The sequence below is a fragment of the Ambystoma mexicanum genome, chromosome 14 (genome assembly GCF_040938575.1).
Source record: "Ambystoma mexicanum isolate Mex_15411 chromosome 14, UKY_AmexF1_1, whole genome shotgun sequence".
Lineage (NCBI taxonomy): Eukaryota > Metazoa > Chordata > Amphibia > Caudata > Ambystomatidae > Ambystoma > Ambystoma mexicanum.
In genome coordinates, this window is record NC_090940.1 from 507745079 (window position 1) to 507757046 (window position 11968).

Consider the following 11968-nt stretch of genomic DNA (forward strand, 5'->3'; position numbering starts at 1 on the left):
GAATGTTGAGGGGGGCTTTGTTACGGTGCTCGCATGTATTCACAAGATGCTGGAGTGATCAAACGTGCGGACAACAGTCATTAGAATGTTGAAGGAGTTTTGTAAACGGTGCTCGCGTGCGTTCGCGAGATAATGGAGGGATCAAATTGTGTAGCAATAGTCTTTGGAACGTTGGGGGAGAACGTTCGGCACTGAGAGAGAATGTCAATAGAACGTTACGGGAGCTTATGCATGCTTGCGTGTGTTCGCAAAGATTATGGAGGTTTGTGGACTGTTGGGTGACTTTACGCAGTATCCGCGTTGAAACTCCTCATGTCTTTGCATCAGCAGTGTAATGCAACATGTGTGGTGGATCGCCTTGCCGGGCAGGACTGCTCTTGCGCAGGGCTGCGCTATGGCAAGACAGCAGCACGGTTACCATGGCTAGTGCAGATGTTGGCAGGGCGCGGGTGTCGAAGCGCCATCCACGTCTTCAGTGTTCTGTACGAGGATCCCCAATGGTGCGGGGGACCCGGACAAGGGTGGGGCCCACTCGGACCTACAGATGTCACGCAGCACAAAAGACACAGGACTCGTTAGTATACTGCATAAACCCGGACTGGCGCCAAACCGCCAGTTCCGGTGATTCCTTTATTTCCTGGCTCCCGCCCCCAGCACGTGACTCGGTCTCCCGTGACATCACACCTTCGAGAAAGGAGGTAACCCAGGTAGTAGCTTCTTGAGAGAATTGGGCAGTATTAGTGAGTTATCGGAAGAAGGTGGAGTGGTCCACCAAATCAAAAGCTGCCGACAGGTTGAGAAGGTGGAGGAGGGCGGGCTTTCCCTCATCCGTTATTTCCCCTGGTTGGTTTTTAACATCCAGAAGGGCAGTTTCGGTCCCATGACCCGGACGGAAGCCTTTTCCCTAAGATCTTGTTAGATTCTAGGAAGTGTTGGATCTAATTGTACCAGCTTTGTCGAGTATTTTTAACAGAAAGGGTATGGTGGTGATGGGTCTATAGTTGTTTGGAGACGCTGGGTCTAGGGAAGGTTTCTTCAAGAGCGGGCAAACCTACGCCTCCTTAAGGCATATTGGGACAGTGCTGGCAGCGAAAGAGGCATTTATGAATGTGGTTATTTGTATTTGTACTTATTTTATTTGTATTGCGCACCTGGCCCAGGGGCATCTGGGCGCATGTTGAATGGTGTTAGGGTGTCTGGGCAATCTTTGATGAGATTAGCCGGGCAGACATCACCCTTACAATTGGATGGTTTAATGCTATTCAGGATGGCAAGAACCTCTGCTTCAGACACTTTTCTGAATGTAAAAAGTGTTTTTTCTTCTGTGGAGTGAGGATTGACAAGTGGTAGGGTGGGTGGATCTAGCTTATGTAGGGTAGCAGCATGAGATTTGATTTTACTTTGTAGGAGTTCCATTTTTTTGAGCAAAGGCAACCGGATGCTCGATCACCAGGATTGATCTTTTATGAGACCTTGGGTACTTGTGACTAGGGAAGCTAGTTCCTTAAAATTGACAAATAGTTCTTTTGATTCAGACTTGGCATTGGTAATTCTCGAGTTATAGAAGGCGGATTTGGCTGCTGAGATGCTTTTTTTGTAGTAGGTGGCAAGATTCTTGTATGCCAGTAGGGTGGTTTCCTGTGGGTTAGCTTGCCAGTTACTGAGTGCTATTAGTTTGAGGGAGCGTATTTCTTTAAGTTCGGTGTGAACCAAGAATTGAAATGAAGTTTTCTTTTTGCTTTCTTTTTTTCAAGCGAGGCAATATCATCTATTGCTTCTTTGATGGTCTGATTGTAGAGATCTACCAAGGCAATGGGCTCCTTGGAGAATGGGGGTTTGAGGTCTGCAATCTCTAGGAAGGGCAGAATATTGTTTTTTGTTAGTTTACATGCGCTTCTGGTGAAGTCAGGTGGCGAGGGATTGATGGGTGCCATGGTTTAAAGGTGGCAGGAAAGAAGGGGTGGATAAGGTGGTGGTCGGTCCATGGGCAGAGGGTGTTGGAGCTGATGTCAACGTCGCAGTTGTGGTCCACTACCCAGTCTAGGGTGCGACCATTGGAGTGGGTGGGGCTAGAGATTTGTTGAACGAATCCCAGATCCAAGAGCAATTTGGTGAGAGATTTAGCTTGTTTATCTCTTTGGTTATGGAGGCCTTGGTTTAGGTCTCCTATTGACAAGGATTTTGTGTTATTTTTAAGGTTGTTTAGAAGGTGTATAAGGTTTTGTTGGAAGTCAAGTAATGGGCCAGGCGGCTCGTAGATAATGTGGATGGCACTTGTGCAGTTAGGAGATAGGGCTAATTTCACGGTGAGGGCATCTGCGTTATCCCCTATAGGAGAGTTGATTTGTCTGACCGAAAATGAGTCCTTAACTATGAGCGCAACTCTACCTCCTTTGGAGAGCAGTCTGTCCTGCCGGAGTAGGGTGTATCCTGGTGTGAGAGCTACGGCGATAGCTGGTCCCGCTGCTTCATGCAGCCATGATTCTGTTATAGCAAGTGCATCTAGCTCTAAGTTTGAGAGTAGATCGCAGATCTCTGAAGCGTGTCCCGGGAGTGAGTGAACGTTTAGGAGGGCAAGTTGGAATGGGTGTAGACTTCTGAACAGGATTCCGTGGTTTAGGAGGTGCAGTGTGGAGTTCTTTCCTAGTGGAGTGGGATACACGGAGGGTAAGGTTCATGTTGTGTGGGTGTGGTGTGTGTACCTTAGGTTTATAGGCAGTAGCCAGATGGGCATTGTGTAGGCCTAGCAGATGGTTGCTGCTGGTGGTGGGCCTATGGCGTGTAGGGCTATGGCTGTATGATCAGTCACCAGTGGATGTTTGTGGTTTACGTGGTTGTTAGAGTGAGATGTGAGAGGGTGGTTTGTGAGCATGCAGGTTATTCTGGGAGCTAAGAAGGGACGGTAGAAAGGGTGTGGGTGGAATGTCCTTGGCATCAGACGGTGTGCAGGCCATAGCTAGTTGAGGACAGGCTCGGACCGGCCTATAGGGCAATAGGCCCATGGCCAAACAAAAACACACAATGCTGGCGTGGGCCAGTGTTTTTGGGTCAAAGTGGGCCACTGTTTGGGTCAATATGGGACAGTTTGATGAGTTGCTTCATTATGTGGTTAATAGTTTTGAACAGTGTTGCTGAACAAATATTCTTTAGGATGCACAATTTGGATCACATTTTATCAAAAAACTCCCCCTTGGGTACAATTCAAACAGTGTTACAAAAGGAATTAATAGCTATTTGGAACTGTGGGCCACTTTTTCATTGGTGCCTGGGACAATTTTATGGCCCAGTCCGACCCTGGTTGAGGAGGAATACAGCTCATGAGGGTGGCACGATAAAATCTGTCTCAGAGGGAGGGATGCCCCACTTAAATAAATCTCAACAGATAGGAAGGGTACAATAGCAAATCGGTGGCCCTCACAAAATGAGTGCGGGGGGTGCAGCAATCTATAATGTTCACAAAATACGCAGGGTGCCGAATTCACGGTGTGCAAAGACTAGGCAGGGTTGTTAAGACGGATTTCTGAACTCTGTCCTGGTGGCGCAGAAGTTCAGAAGGCCAACCTAATTACTTGGAACAGGGTAACCTCTGGACAAGCCAGACCAATCAAGGTAGCGATCGCGGCGGTCAAGACTAGGTCTCAAGAGGGGTGAGGGTGACTGAAAGCCCGCAATGAGCACACAAAGCAAGAGCGCTTACAAACTACTCCAAACAGTTGTTATATCAAAAATAGATACACATTTATTTTAAGGCCTTTAAAATAATGACCGTAGCAAGAAAATCACACTATAACAATATTAAACCAACACATACCATATCAACACAAAATATATACAAATACACAGTCGCAAGCGTTTAAAGCACGAAATATGTAGTCCACCTGAAAGGAAAGGAAAACAGGCAGTGCGATAACGCTTTAGACTCAGTTCGTCTTCAGAGGCACCTAACTAGATGGAAGTCCGAGCCCTGCGAAGAGTGGAGCCTTGTGCTCAAAGTACCTGCCACGCCGGTGCCAACGGGCAAAAGGGGAAGCTCTTCGGAGGAAGTCAGGCAGTTCGGGTTAGTGCACAGCAGAACAGGTTCCGCAACTCAAGCGCAGCCTCCACAGCGAGCAGAAGCAGAGCGCGAGTACGGCCAAAAGGGTGCTGTTTTTACACAGCAGGGAAAAGCAATGGGATACTGCAGGAGGGCGACCAGATCCTAGCTAAACTACTCACCGGTCCCCGAAGCAAGCAGACCCAGGCTTCTCCACGTTAGTTTCAGCAGCTGGCAGGTTCAGAAGAGCAGGGAACGCCTCGTAGTCGTGTAGAGCAAAAAGACGTCCCAATCGACGAAACCAGCACAGTTTTGTTGCCGCAGCAGGACAACGGAGCGGCCGTGTGTATTTGTCCGATTTGGCCGATTCCGCTGACTCCCGTTCCTCCCCACTCTCCTCACCTGATTCAAAGTCCTCCGGTTGCAGTTGCCTGTGAGAGAGATAGTCCTTCTCCTTTTTGTGTTGAAAGTATCTGTCTCGAGAGGAAGCCACAGTGAGTGCTAAAGTATAGCAAACCTGGGGCCCCCTTCCCGAGGCGAGACAGTACGAAGGGAAAAAGCCTGTTCAGGCAGAAAAAACCCTCCGAGGAGTGCAGCGGTTCGAGAGGATCCGGAGCAAGCAGTTGTAGTGGAGTTCTTGAGGCAGTTAGCTGATGGGAGCAGGCAAAGCCGGACATCCGAAGCAAAGAAGGTTCCGGAGAGAAAGATAGCCGCCGGAAGGGTACCAGCAGAGAAAACAACTCCGGAGCAACAGGAACCAGGGCGGCTGAATGACAGCGCAGCCGAAAGGTAAGGCAGAGGAGGCGGGCGTGGAGAACAGCGCACCGTAGAGCTGAGGGAAGGAAGAGAGAGAGAGAGATAGTCCGGAGAGGGCGGACCGAAAGTACAGAAAGTGACCGAGTAGGTCAAGGCTGGAAAACTAGCGTGTAAACCCAAAGCAGCGAGCTAGCGCAGTGAAGGGGGTTGCAACGCCGCGATCGCTGGGAGAGGAGGAAAGAAATACTACCAGCGACGCCATGTTGGAAAACCACTAGACCGTGGGGTGAGTAACAGAGAAATCACGTAGTGGAACCTCCGCACGCCCTTCCAGCGCGTAACCGCCAACGCGGATACAAACGCCAAACAGGACGGCGAATGACAGTATGCCCCCCCCCTAGAGCGTAGGACCCCCGGCTTAAAGGGGAAGCGGGCATGAAACTGAGCCAACAACCGAGGGGCATGAATGTTGGAAACCGGTTCCCACGAGTCCTCCGACCTAGGGTAACCCTTCCAAGACACCAAATACTCCAACCTACCACGGTAGTGGCGGGAGTCACGTAAAGCAGAGACCTCATATTCCCTAGAGGAATCCACCTGAGGAAAAGGCTGGTCGGGAACAGCTCTCTGGTGGACGTCCGGGATGAAAGGTTTGAGAAGAGAGGCATGGAAGACAGGATGAATGCGGCGGAGGTAAGGAGGTAGTTTCAGTCGAAAGGCAACAGGATTTATTTTGGAAAGAATGGGAAAAGGACCCAAAAAGCGAGGAGAGAGTTTAGAAGGGTGAACCCATCGCGGCAAGAACCTGGCGGACAACCAGACCTTGTCCCCTTCCTTCCATTCAGGGCAAGGCCTACGATGTTTGTCCGCTTGGGTTTTGTTGTATTGACGACTCTTCTCCAAACACCTTCTGGCAGTGACGTGTGCATCAGAAATAGACTGCAGTACTTCTTCAGCCGTTGGGGAATTGGTGGGTGACGGAATGTAGGGAAGAAGAGATCTTGGGTGTACCCCATAGGTGCAAAAGAAAGGAGAGAGTCCAATGGCTGTATGAAATGAGTTATTATAAGTAAACTCTGCCGTAGGAAGCAAAGAAACCCAATTGTCCTGAAGACGATTGCTGTAGCATCTAAGGTACTGTTCCAATGTGGCGTTAAGGCGCTCAGTTTGACCGTTGGTCTGAGGGTGGAAGCCAGACGACAGAGCACGTTCCATACCAAGGCGAGAACAAAGAGCCTTCCAAAACTTCGAAACGAATTGGCTGCCACGATCTGAGATGATCTTGTCAGGGAGACCATGAAGACGGAAGATATCCTGGGCGAAAACCTCAGCCATCTCGGTAGCAGTAGGAAGACCATGCAACGGGGAAAAATGAGCCAGTTTGGTCAAGGTGTCAACTGTAACCATAATACAGGAGCAGGAGTTAGAAACAGGAAGTTCTACAATGAAATCAGTAGAAAGCAAACCCCAAGGGCGAGAGGGTACCTCAGGTTGGGTGAGAAGACCCAAGGGCTTGCCGGTAATGGACTTAGTCATGGCACAAACCGGGCAACTGAGTATGTATTCCTCCACATCCTTTTTGAGTTCCGGCCAAAAAAAAGAACGAGTGATAGTTTCTGTGGTACTTAGCTTCCCACGATGACCTGCAGTGAGTGAATCATGACACCAATTTATGATCTTCAGACGTAGTGGACCGGAAGGTATGTATAGGCGATGGTTGAGGAATAGCAAACCCTCTTTGTTGGTGTAGGAAGTCTCTCCTCTGAGTAGCGGAACGGTACCATCCGAAGCAACACCAGCTCGAACCTCTTCCAAAAAGGTATTAGCAACCGTTAAGATCCTATTCCTGTGGAACATCGGCTCTGGGGTATGTCTTTTCTCCTCACATATGGGACCCTTCCGAGAGAGAGCATCCGCTAGAGTATTGTTGGTACCAGGGAAGTAGGTAGTTCGCAAATCATATTGAGCAAAGAAATATGCCCAGCGAGCCTGCCTGGAGTTGACACACTCCATATTCTGAAGGACCTTGAGATTCTTATGGTCCGTTCTGATGATAACGGTCTGCCTTGCTCCCATCAATAGATGTCGCCAGGTCTCACATGCGTGTTTTATAGCCAGCAATTCTTTTTCAAGTACGGAGTAGTTCAGTTGGCTGGGAGACAACGTCTTGGAAAGGTAACAAATGGGGTGTTCTCGTTCCTCGAACACTTGTAGCAGAACAGCTCCAATGGCCAAGGCCGAGGCGTCCGTTTCGACGATGAACTGTCGATTCTGGTCAGGATGGCGCAAAATGGGAGCAGTACAAAAAAGATTCTTGAGATTGTGAAAGCTCTGTTCTGCTTCGGAAGTCCAGCTAAAGGGATTGTTGACCTTCTTGAGTAAAGAAGTAATAGGGAGAACTGCTTTAGAGAAGTTTGGGATGAATGAGCGATAGAAATTAGAGAGCCCAAGAAACCTTTGGACCTCTTTGATCGAAGCCGGAGAAGGCCAGTCCAGAATAGCAGAAACTTTGCTGGGATCCATGGCGATGCCTCTTTCAGAAAGATGATACCCTAGATAGGGCACTGAAGTAGCAGCAAAAACACACTTCTCTGGTTTGACAAGAAGTTGGTTGTTTTTAAGTCTTTCCAAAACCTTTTGGACATGGGTTTTGTGGTCCTCTAGGGTGCTGGAATATATAAGGATGTCGTCCAGATATATGATCATGGAGACAGACAATAAGTCTGAAAACATCCGATCCATAAACCGTTGAAATACCGCAGGAGCATTCACCAAACCAAAGGGCATTACTCGGTACTCAAATAGACCGAAAGGAGTGCGAAAAGCGGTCTTCCATTCATCTCCTTTGGCGATGCGTAACAAGTGGTAGGCATTTCTGAGGTCTAATTTGGTGAACCAACGTGCACCTTGAACAGCTTCAATGATCTCATGTATTAAGGGCATAGGATACCGATCCCGGATAGTCACCTTGTTGAGGCCTCGGTAATCGATACATGGGCGCAATTCAGTTGAGTCTCTCTTCTTGATAAAGAACAAAGAAGCTCCGGCAGGAGACTTGGAAGGTTGAATGAGCCCATTCTGAACATTGGCATCAAGATAATCTTTAAGAACCTTTCTTTCCGCTTGAGTTAAAGAGAACATCCTACAGAATGGAACCAAAGCATTGGGTTCTAAGTCGATGTTACAATCTTCTGGCCTATGGGGAGGTAAGGTCGCTGGCTTTCTTTCGACGAAAACCTCTGAGTAAGGGGAACAGTACAGAGGTAGAGCATGAACCCCAGCCAGTTGTGTGGTAGACCCTGTAACAATCTGAGGAATACCGTCGTCAGAAAAACAGTTGAGCTTGCAGTAGGAGGAAGTAAATTGTAGTTGATTGTCCGCCCAATTGACATGAGGGTTATGTTTTCTGAGCCATGTGATGCCAAGAATAACCGGAAAATGGGCAGCTCGAATAATGTCAAACCGGATTGTCTCAGAATGTTGAAATATGGTAACCGATAGATCCTCGGTGGTATGAGTAATAGGCCCTGAAGAGAGAGGAGAACCGTCGACCCCTTCTACCTTTTGATCTTCTTTGCGAGGCAAGGTACGGAGACCCATCCTTTTGGTCCAGATGACATCGACAAAGTTACCGGCGGCTCCGCAGTCCAGGAGTGCGAGACACTCAACTGTTCTGCCGTCGACCTTTATTATAACAGGTAGAACCATAAGCCTGGAGTCCTCAGGAATGTATGGAGCCGAAATGGAGAGAGAGACATAGGGACTGGTGGATGAAACAGAAGCCCCTCGGAACCAGGTCCCTACTGGCGCCGAGGGAAACCGTTTCCCTGACGTTTCTGAGGAAGTTCAGTACATTCCTTGAGGAGATGTTGATCCGAACCACAATAGGCACATAGACCTTTCTCCTTCCTTCTTCTCCTTTCAGTCGCGGTAAGAGGTCCTCTAGTTGCTCCAATCTGCATGGGTTCGTCTGTAGTATGGGAAGGAGAGGAGGAGACGGTGGAATCGGAAAAATGAACGGTTGTTCGTTGTTTTCGGCGTTCTGACCTTCGTTCCTGCAGTCTGTATTCAATTTGTAAAGCTGCGGAAAGCAGATCCGAAAAAGATGGTGGCCTGGAAGCCCTGGCGAGTTCGTCCTTAATTTCCTCCTTAAGGCCTCGCCGAAATATGGCAAATTGTGCCTGTTCAGACCACCCAGCACCCGAAGCCAATCTCTTGAATTCTGATATGTACGATAGAACATCCGATGACCCTTGTCGGATATCCAACAGGTCCTCGCAGGCGGTGAAAGTCAGTTCGGGTCTCTCAAAGGTCTGCTTCAACAGGTTCTGAAAACCAGCAAAATCGTGTAAGATGGGATTAGCCCCGGTAACCAGCGGAGTGACCCATGCCAGTGCATTGCCGGTCATGTTCGAAACCATGAACCCGATCTTTGTCTGGTCGGTGGCAAACAGCCGGGGCCTGAAAGTAAAATATACTAAGCAGCAGTGCCTTAAGTGGCACTACAAATCGAGCCGGGGCCCATCGAGGGGGCGTGGCCTAACAACGGGGTCTTGATGGGCCGTTAGGCCACGCCCCCTTGACGAGCCCCGGCTCAATGGGCTACTGGCACCCCTGCCAGGCAGCCTTTTGTAGAGATTAGCACCCTCTCCCCTATGGGGGAGAGGGTGCTGATCTCGGCATTTATTTTGTATAGGCTTGCCTGGCAGGGGACAGCGCCTCGCCTATTCAGCCTTAATGGTGTTGCTGCCCCTCGCCAGCTGGGGAGGGGCAGCGTCACCATTAAGGCTGACAGGGTGAGGCCACTGGAAGCAGAGGCCTTTTTCCTAAAGACTGAAACTCCCGCGAATCCGCGGGAGCTTCAGTATTTAGAAAGCAAGGCCTCTGCTTCCAGCAGCCTCACGTTTCTCCATAATGGTGGCGCCTGCCCACGTGCATCCCTTGATTAAAGGGATGCCTCGCAGGTGCGGCGCCACCATTATAGCTGAAAGGCATTTTTTTCTGATGCCTGAAGCTCTCGCACACGAGCGAGAGCTTCAGGCTGTAGAAAAAAATGCCTTTTCGTGTAGTGGCCGAGGCTGCCCGGGGAGATTAGTGGGCCCCGGCAGGGCCCCGCCTCAAAACGAAATTTCGGAGCCTGCCGGGGCCCAGCCCCGGCAGGCCCCGGCCCACTTAAAGCCCTGCTAAGCAGGCCTCCAAAAACTCTTTGACCTTTTTAGGAGTTCCATCGAACTTCCCTGCCGAAAGAGCCATGACAGGAAGTTCTGGGGATTGTGGTTCGCGGGCAGTAATCATCTGTTTCAAGACCACATTCTCTGCCTTAACAGTTTGTAACTCTTGGGAGATTCCCTGAATGGCCTTCCATAATTCTTGCATCTGCTCTTCTGCCGACATCTTTTGGGCGTTGCAATCTGTCCGATTTGGCCGATTCCGCTGACTCCCGTTCCTCCCCACTCTCCTCACCTGATTCAAAGTCCTCCGGTTGCAGTTGCCTGTGAGAGAGATAGTCCTTCTCCTTTTTGTGTTGAAAGTATCTGTCTCGAGAGGAAGCCACAGTGAGTGCTAAAGTATAGCAAACCTGGGGCCCCCTTCCCGAGGCGAGACAGTACGAAGGGAAAAAGCCTGTTCAGGCAGAAAAAACCCTCCGAGGAGTGCAGCGGTTCGAGAGGATCCGGAGCAAGCAGTTGTAGTGGAGTTCTTGAGGCAGTTAGCTGATGGGAGCAGGCAAAGCCGGACATCCGAAGCAAAGAAGGTTCCGGAGAGAAAGATAGCCGCCGGAAGGGTACCAGCAGAGAAAACAACTCCGGAGCAACAGGAACCAGGGCGGCTGAATGACAGCGCAGCCGAAAGGTAAGGCAGAGGAGGCGGGCGTGGAGAACAGCGCACCGTAGAGCTGAGGGAAGGAAGAGAGAGAGAGAGATAGTCCGGAGAGGGCGGACCGAAAGTACAGAAAGTGACCGAGTAGGTCAAGGCTGGAAAACTAGCGTGTAAACCCAAAGCAGCGAGCTAGCGCAGTGAAGGGGGTTGCAACGCCGCGATCGCTGGGAGAGGAGGAAAGAAATACTACCAGCGACGCCATGTTGGAAAACCACTAGACCGTGGGGTGAGTAACAGAGAAATCACGTAGTGGAACCTCTGCACGCCCTTCCAGCGCGTAACCGCCAACGCGGATACAAATGCCAAACAGGACGGCGAATGACAGTATTCAAGCCAAATGAACACTCCTCCCTTCAGACTTGGGAACGCCAAGTGTACGAAGCGTGGGAGAGTGACAAGGACTCGAAATACAACACAACCTGGCGGCAGTTACAGAGCAGGACTCCCTTGTAAGCTGGTCAGTCAACTGGATGGCCCAGAGACACTTCCGAAGGCTTACTTGGCAGGAGATGATGAAGTCGCCGGGAATAGCTGTTCCTGCTATTCCAAAGGTCGAAGCACCAGTACAGGCCTTCTGGTTCGATCCAAGGAGGAAAGGGTTTCACAGGACGACAGCAGTGCAAAGGAGGATTCCTTCAGCGGGTCACCAGCGATTCCTCGGTCCAGCCTCTGGGTTGCAGGATACTTGGCTCCTGTATTCCTTCGTTCGTGAGAACTCAGGAGATCGACATGGTAGTGGTGTTTCCAGCTCCCTCTTATCCATGGTTCCCTTCGCGCCAAAACGGAGGGGAGCCAATGGGAGATCCGCTCATCAACACACATACCATACGTGGACCAATCACGGACCACGGTGGTCCCAGGCATTCACACCACCCCAGACTCTCTGGCACCCAGGATGTGTATTGGGACCAGACATCCCAGCCCACACCCTGGAGGCACACAAACGACATGTAGAAGCCCGCGAAAGCAACCACGTTTCGCGGGAAAGTACATGCCCAAATAAGGAAGGCCCCGGGTCGCCCGACCTGGGGAAGGTGAAGGGAGCAAGACGGTCAGTGGACAAGACAAAGGAGCCTCGTGGTCTGGCCATTTTGGGAGCCAGGCCACCATTTTGGGTTCAGTGCGAAAAACGTGCTCAGAACGCCAAAAGGAGCTCAAAATAAACAAAACGGTCGCTGCCACCATTCGAGTCCCTGAATGACTTGCACCGATCAAATACCATCCTAAAAGAGTATCTAGGGTCTGTAGAAGGCTAGAGACCCAAGAGAGCTGTAACTTAGCTTACAGTGCCCTCTTGTGTCA